The sequence below is a fragment of the Ailuropoda melanoleuca genome, chromosome 15 (genome assembly GCF_002007445.2).
Source record: "Ailuropoda melanoleuca isolate Jingjing chromosome 15, ASM200744v2, whole genome shotgun sequence".
Taxonomy (NCBI): Eukaryota; Metazoa; Chordata; class Mammalia; order Carnivora; family Ursidae; genus Ailuropoda; species Ailuropoda melanoleuca.
The window spans coordinates 27,368,233-27,376,681 of record NC_048232.1 but is presented as its reverse complement, the minus strand read 5'-3'; the positions used below and the strand labels follow the sequence as shown (position 1 = coordinate 27,376,681).

Sequence of the window (8,449 nt, the reverse complement as noted above, 5' to 3'; positions counted from 1 at the left end):
TTTTAAAATATGTAGCACTTTAAAAAAGTGCTTTTTCTGTAACTGTTCTCCACAGAAAAATACTTTACTGTTAAAATTTTGTACACATTTCTTACATCATTTGATAATTAAGATCTTGTATAAAATTATATTACATAAATGTACGAATATTACCCAAATCAGAAACTTTAAAAAACTTTAGATTTTTCCTGAATAATACACATATATATTTTTAACCAGCTTAGATGTCAAGAGCTAAAGACTAATATTCTCCTGTAATCACTCTTTCCTATGAAAATACTACAGGATTTTTAATGAGAGTGTAAACAAACCATTGTTTCAGGTTTTATTTATACCGGAGCTGCCTGGCAAAACCTCATGCCTGATCTAGCCATTTGTCGTGATTCCAAATACATTTTTAAAAGAGATCCTTGTTATCTTCAATATTTCCTCCTTAGGGTCTATTTCCAAGGCCTGTTTTTCCTATTATTTTTTCCCCCAAGACTGATTTGTGTGAGCCGTTTTTAACCAAAATGTTTATTTTTTTTTCCTGCTTCTGAGAGTAATGTAGGAATCCTATAAGCCAGAAATAATCTGTTAACGTACTGGTGTTAGTTCTTTTCTCTTCTACTGAGCCATCTTTTAAAACCAGAACTCATCGTTGGCTAAGAGCATAAACAGCAGAGACCCGGGGCACAGGAAGGTATCATCACGTGAGTGAAAGGTGGTGGAAAGTTCACACCGGCCAATAAGTGTACATATTTGTTTACGGACCACCGTTTGTTAAATTTAATAGAGGTGAACAGCAGCTTGTAAGTAGCTTCACTGAGCCCAAACGGGAAATACAGTAAGGACACACTAACATCTCCTAAGCGGTGCCGGGACAGGGCGGGGCAGGCAGGCGCCCGCGGGAGCCGGGGGCGGGAGCCGGAAGGGCGGACTCGAGGGGATGGGTCTAGCCGGCCTGGGCGGGGCCGAACCAAGGCAGGTCCGGTGGGGGCGGAGCCGAGGGCGGGGCCGGGTGGGAGGGAGGACCCGTGGGAGAGCTGTATCCTCGCGCCCGCAGGCACCTGATGGGGAGCAAATGGTTGTTTCCACACGTGGAGAACTTTTAATGAACACGTGAGGGAAGGGAGGCAATGTCTGCGGAAAATCTACCTCACAACCCTGGCGTCCGACTCCAGCCCGCTGCGCGACAGCTCGTTTGCTGTGGTCCCCGGGAGGGGGGTGGGGGGAAGGGGGTGTGTGTCTACGCCCCCTTCCCTTGGTGCCCCCTCTCTCGGCCACAGGCTTTCGGCGAGGCGCTCTCAAACAGTCCCCACCTTAGGAGGCGGCCACGCAGGCCGTGTGCGCCTGCGCCTAGCGCCCCACGACGGGGGGCGGGGTCGCCGAGGAAAGGGGCGGCTCTCCCGCCGTCGCGCACGGGGCGGAGCCGTGGGGGCGGTGCGGCCCGGCGCCCAGCGGCTTGACCTCCCTGAACGCCGGGTCCCGTGACGTCACCTCGCCGTGACGCGCACGCTGTAGGAAAACAGTAAGTTTCTGAGGATTCTTGCAGCTCCCTGGGCCTGCGGGGCTCGCCCTGCTGCTCGCGTTCCCGGTGTCGGTGGTGGCTGCGGGCGTTTGATCCTTGGGCGATCGGGGAGCTGCCGAACGTGGTGAAGGGACAGGTGCCTGCCCAGAGCGGGAGCGCGCCCTCTGGGGCGGGCGGGACCGGCAGTGCGAGGAGGCGAGGCCGCGCCCCGCGGGACAGCCCCGCACTTCTCCCCTGGGGCCAAGAGGGCTCTAGGGGCCGGCGAGCGAGGACAGGGAAGGAACGGGGAAGGTCCAAATGGGAACGACCCCCATTTTTCCCCTTCCTTGATGGGGGGCTTAGATTCCCCCTCAGCCCTGGAGTTTGATATGGGAAGTCTGGAATGGAGGGTTTCTTCAGAGACTCCACATCTAGGCTTCCTTTGGGATCCTGCAAGTGACCAGATCGCTGAGGACAAGTTGTAAAGATAACCATCTGCTGCCTCAGTTTCCTTTTTGTGTAAAATGGAGGTGAAGTAGCCTCTGGGCTAATTTTCATTCGCACAGAACCGGGAACATTGTGAGAGCCTATGAGGTAACACAAGCATGTAAACTTGCTAGGTAAAAGCTTAGAAAGACAGTCGTTGTAATGAGAATGTGGTGGCCAATGGCCATCTAACCAAGGTCTTGTAAGCAGGGATCTTTTTCACAGTCTTGCCTCCTCAGCCCCCTCGCACCCACCCCCTATCTGATCATGGACAACACTTGAGTCTGATAGGGATCTGAACTGTTGTCACTGAGCTTAGTGGAACAGGGATCGAGAAATGATTGGTGACGTGATCACAGTGTTCTTGACAATTATGAGGTCCTCGTGGCTGATTTTTTCAGAGAGAGTTTTTGTCACGTTGGAACTAGTACATTATACTCAGCACAGATACACTGAGTTTTAGGGATTGTTGCTGTGTGGACTTGAAATATCTGATCATCACATCTGAATTTGAAAGTTTTGGCTTGCCAAGGGTTACATTATTGAGGAGTTAGTACTACAATAATTCTCAAATTTAGAGATAAATATTTGTTAGGAACTTTGAAGGGAAGACCGTTGTACACATCTCAGGGTGTATTTATTCCAGAGACTGAGAGATCACATTTCTGTTAATTCAGTTTATCCTCCTTTGAGAAGCCTTAGAATTAGAAAGCAGGGGTGCTAATTTTGGTTCTACCAGTTAATAGCTTTGTGTTCAAAGACAAGTGACTCAAATTTGGGATTTTCTTTTTCTGTCTAAAATGGGAGATGATTGTGTATTTGCTATTGCTTTTTCAAGGATCAAATGAGATCACAAGTGTAAGAATGAAAGGCCAAGTATGGTCTTGTTATTAAGAAATTCCCATAGGTCCCCTAGCCTGGATAAGAGGTATGTTTATTCAGAAGTCAGGTTCTGAGTCAGAACTAGAAATAGAGCAGCAAACAAGATAGTTCCCAACCTGGTGGAGCTCATTTTCCAGTGAATAGGCTACGAAGAATAAGTACTTAATATTATTTTGGATAGTGATTAAGTACAGTGAGGTAAAGGAGGATAGGGGAATGACAGTGGGGGAACAGGGCAGCTTGTTTTAGATACGGTCTGTGAGGGAAGGCCTTCCAAAAAAGGTGACAGCTGAATCTGTTGAGGTGAGAGGAAGAGTCTGAGGTAAGAACATTGCAGGCAAGGCTCATGAGAGCATAAGCACTTACATGGAGCTTGCTGTATGTGAGGCAGTCTTCTAAACACTAAATTTTTACACCAGCCTTATGTGGTAAGTACTAATATCTCCATTTTTATAGGAGAAGAAACTGACACACAGGAGGCTTTGCTCAAGGTTGTATAGCTAAAATGTGATAGAGACAGCATTTGAGTTTGGGCTACCCTGCTTCAGAGTTCATGCTCCAGATGACAATCCTGTGCAGTCGGAGCCACAAAGGAGCAATGGTCTGATGGGGAAGCTAGCCTGAGGTGGCCAAGGCCTAGCAAGGTGAGTGTTTAGATCATAGCAAGGGAAGGGGAAAGTGGTGGCAGATGATGTTGGAGGACCAGGCCGGATTTTGGGGGCCCTTGCAGGCTATGGTGAAGTAGAGATGTTATTCTAGGTGTGATAGAAAACCACTGAAACGTTTATAGCAGGGAAATGGCATTTGATTTTACTTTTATTGGCTGGAGAATTAACTGTAAGGTCGTGGAGTGGGGGGTGGGGATCAAAAATGGGGAGGTAGGAGGCTTTGTCTCTACCCTGAAGGAGAGATGTGTCTTGGCCTTGGGGAAGTGGTTGTAGAGATGATAGTAAGTGGTCGAATTCATGATACACTTTTGAGGGGAGAGCTACTGGTTTGGATTTACTAACCCAGAGTGTGAGGAAAAGGAAGAGGAAAAGTCTTGACTTCTGAGGTTTAAGGCTGGAACAACTGGGAGAACAGTAGTAGTACCATTGACTGAACAGGTTGAAAGGGGTTTGGTGAGAAAATCATGAATTCTGTTTTGGACTAGTTTTAGATGCCTTGTAGGCATACTAACAGTAATACTAGAGCTAGTAGTACTAGGAAACACTTTGTAGGCATACACTGTGGGGGCAGGGTTTTAAGCACTTTTCCATGTATTAATTAATTTAATTCTTACAACGATTGTATGTGCTAGGGAACATTATAGTCCCCATTTTGCAAATGAGTACACAGAGGCACGGAGAGGTTAAAAGTGACTTACCTAAAATCACCCAGCTTGGGAGTGACGGAGCCAGGGTTCAAAACCCAGCAGCCTGGCTTCGGAGTCCATACAATCAGTGTCTGTAAACTACCTGTAAGTCAACTTGTTGAGTAGACAGTTGGATATATGAATTTGGAACTCAGGGGAATAGTCAGAGGTGGAGACTCAACGTTCATATTTCTGAAGAGAAAGCCTGCTTTTGTTGCTTGTCTAAGCGTTGGTTGGCAGTGGAGGAAAAGAACATAGGCAATTGCGCTGTGCTGACTGGACTTTAATTACTTTGATTCAGTTCACACAGCCAATAGCTGGTATCCCCCTTCCGTGAAGTTCTATGAGGTTGAGGTGTGTATCTTTTTTACTTCTCTGTCTCTAGTTCCTAATCCAGTGCCTGCCATCGAGTAGCTGTTAGGGATGACTTTATATACAGGGCATTTGATTAAGTTTTGTGAGTTCAGAAATGAATAAAACATACCACTCTCCTTGGGAGCAGAGTTTGAGGAAAAACCTGTGGGAATAAAACCAGAGTAGACCAAATGCATAAATACGTGCTGATCATTTCATTCTGGCCTTCCGCACCGCCCTCCACCCCATATACTTGAGGGATGGGGTATGAACGGGTCAAAGGAACAAAAGAATGCCTAGGCAATTGCACAGTGAATTTGAGGCTCCCCAAGAGTGCTCTTCAACAAAAGAATTACTCATAATCTTGCATATTTTACTATATTTGCATTAGCTTTATTTGGCAATGATATAATTTTTACCAAATGAAATAAATTCTGATATTTTAGTATCATTGTGTAGTGATGAGTTTTTCCAGTTCTATTACCTCAGTGTTGACAGGATTTACTAGTGAAATAAGGGAGTTGGCTTGAAATGTTGCTGCTTGCATAATACAGGGTGATGGAGGGGCTGCGTGAGGTATTCAGGCAGGTTTCCACCGGTTTAAGTGTATCACGCCAAAGTTCCACGTATTGGAGTAAGTTTCAGTTTCTCTGCTGATCATCTCTTTAACATTGAGATATATTTTTTTTTGTCACAGAAAGGGGATCTGGTAGTATATGTCATAGTTGGAATTACAGATTACACCTCATATTTGGAACGTTGTAGAATGTAGAAACTAGAACAATATGCACAAAAATGTGTGTCTTATTTCTGTAGATCTTTTTAAGGGTATACTGTAACATCACTACATTTGTCACAATTTTATTACTTCCTAATGTGAGTATTTCGAATTTGAACCATTAAAAGATTTTATAAAATTACACCATTGTAGATTTTGTGATTGATTTCAGAGTTTCTTCTTAATAATATATAAAGTTATATCTCGTTTAGCTTTTTTAGCTTTCATTGGGAGAGTTGCTGTGAATAACCAAGTCCACCATCACTCTAAATAGAACTCTCCACAAATATAAATGTAGAAATGTGCCTTCTCATTTTGCAGTTCACAAAACCTTTAATCTGCTACCTGGCCTTCCCCAAATTTAATGGGATTGAAGTGATTAGTATTTCTTTATCCCACGATTGCAGCTAGCTTTCTCTGGAATATCAGATATGCATATATGGTATAAAGTATCTTGAAGGGGCTGCTGATTGCTCAGGCTTTGTCATTTTTTAAGTTCAGTTCAGGCTTAGCAAGGGCAGGTTGATGATTGTTTAATTGTGCTAGAAAGCTCCCAGCATGGTGGGCATAATGGTAAGTCTTTCTGTTTGAATACAGGAGCCCCTCTTTGTAGCACTGACTATCCTAGATAACTTCTAAAATCCAAATTCTTTTAAAAATCTATGTTTACATGAGCAAATTTAGAGACTACTAGTTAAGAATACAAATGTAAGTATATGGAAATTGTTTCTTGTAGAAAATTATGTGTCTAGCTCAGTGATAACATAGTGGGCACTAAATATTTTTTAATATTTAAACTTGTAGTTTCTGTTAGTCTTGCATATTACCTTCAACTCCTATATGTGTGTGTATGTATATATATGTGTGTGCATATATATATGCATATACACACACATACACACACTTTGTATATTTGCAGTAATAGCTGAATACTAGTTTGTGTACTTTTGCTTAGCATTGTAAATGTTTGAATATATTTAAATAATGTAAACAGTTAAGTGTCACTTAAATTTGATTCATTTGGTACATGGTTACTTAGAAATTAAGATCTTGAGGCTTGATTTTTTCCCCCACATAAATAATAATGACTATTAATTAGTAAGGCTGGGTGGAGACTAAGCTTTAGTGATAGATTAACCAAATTTTTATCCCAAAAGAACATATGGAAGAAAATTCTTAGGTTTAAGCAAAAACAACCTGGTTAGAAGGAATAATTTGACCATAACTCCCTACCATAGCTATAATTCTTACGATATTATTATCCTATAGATAGCATTCTTTTCTTTGGTCCTTATACTGCAAAAGTGCTAGCTTAAAGCTGCATTCTAGATAAATGTGATATAAATACTGAAATATATGGAATATGGAACTGTGGATTTAGCTCAGTGGATATCCACTAGGGTTGATTTTATTCCTTACCCCAAGTCACTCTGGAGACATTTGGCAAATGTCTAGACACATTTTTGGTTATCACAACTATGTGTGAGGGCATTGTGCCTGTCATGTAGTTGGTGGAGGCCAGGGATGTTCTTAAATATCCTATAAGGCATAGGACAACCCCAACAATAAAAAAGTATCCAGTTCAAAATACCAGTACTTCTGATATTGAGAAGCCCTGCAATAAGTAACTTTTTTTCTTTCTTCCTTACTATGTTTTGTGGGTGGGTTTTTTTTATTTTTATTTTTTTTTTATTTTTATGCTTTAGAGGTTGAGGCAGTAGCTTTAAGTGGCAAACACCCGACTTGAACAAAAGATTGTGTTGAACTGCTTTTGGAGAGCTGAGCCAATTTGGTTCATTTATTGCAAGGAAAATAGTTTTTGTAGCTAATAGTCTTGATTTTTTTGTTGTTGCCAATATGTGTAGTGTTTTTGGTTTGTATTTAGCTATGAACGTTTTTTTCTTAGTAAATTAATTAAATTTGGAAATTATATAATCCTGGGTTGTAACAGGTTTGCTAGTATGAATCTCCTTCATATGTTGAATTAACTATCTCACAGTTACGTGGTTATTTATGTATTTCAGAAATCCTTTACATTAATTTTTATATGTGATTTTCATGAATGCCCCTGAAATGTGTAGGGCATGCATTACCATCACTATTTGCCAGATGAGGAAACAGACTTAGATCAAATGATTTGCTGTATTTTTACAGCAAGTTAGGGACAAAAGCAAATCTATGACTATGAGAGATTTTGATGCTTAGGACATTTTTAAGGTTACTAGTTATCTCATTTGGTCTTCCTGACTGTCCTGTGAAAACTGGGAACTTACTTAAGGTCACCCAACTCATAATGTAGTTTTGACTAGTTTCACTGACCTATGCTGCCTCTCCAGATATTCTCTAATAAATAAATTTGACAGTTTCGGGATAAATTTACTAGATCCATGCTTAACCTAGCTAACTAGGTCTCTTGACACTGTAAGGGAGGAGAAAGTCTCCATCGTCTTTGGGTCTCAGTCTGGGCCTAAGGATTAAATCGACATAAGACAGATTAGCAGTAGAAAAACATACAAACTTTATTAAACTTGTGCAGAGGAACCTTCAAGGAAGATCCAAAGAAGTAAACAGAACAGGAAGCTTTTATACATTTTAGATAACGAAACAATAAATTTGTGAAGAATTGACAAGACCCAGAGGAGTCTGGGCTAGGGGTAGTAAATGGTGAAGAAGTAACGAGAAAGATGAGAATTAGTTTAGTAAGATTTCTTTGTACAGGTTTCTCAGCTCCAAGTTCCCCACCTCTGGTGATAAGAATATCTTCCTTCCTCCTGGTACAAGGGAGGATACCTTTCACATGGGAGTTTTATCTTTTACTTTCAGGACAAAAAAAGGAGAGTCAGAGCGTCCTTGCACCTGCTGTTTCTTAAGTATCTTTGACTCAAAATAATCAAAATGTCAAAATGGCATATTTGGGGGTGACATTCTGGTTTCCTGCAACATGTAGTTAGATGTTCATGTTGTCACTTGAATCAGTTGGTGATTCAGTGCTTGTCATCCTACTGTGATTGGACTTGAGTGGAATCTTCACTGAGTTTTGATAAAATGTAAGGTAGTGCTACTTGCTCTGTAGAATCCATTTTTTGAGCACATTAAGTCCGAAAGC

General features: G+C 41.8%; 1 protein-coding gene across 13 annotated transcripts in view; it reads left to right on the top strand.

Annotated features, from left to right (window-relative positions):
• The first annotated feature begins 1,058 nt into the window (after positions 1-1,058).
• Positions 1,059-8,449, top strand: part of ZNF438 (zinc finger protein 438) — a 179,775-nt gene continuing 172,384 nt past the window's right edge. For 6 of the 13 annotated variants that reach the window (XM_034643519.1, XM_034643512.1, XM_034643509.1 and 3 more), the window contains exon 1: positions 2,106-3,501. The gene's annotated coding sequence lies outside the window, so the exon portion shown is untranslated. The other 7 variants (XM_034643520.1, XM_034643515.1, XM_034643510.1 and 4 more) reach the window with 4 other exon arrangements.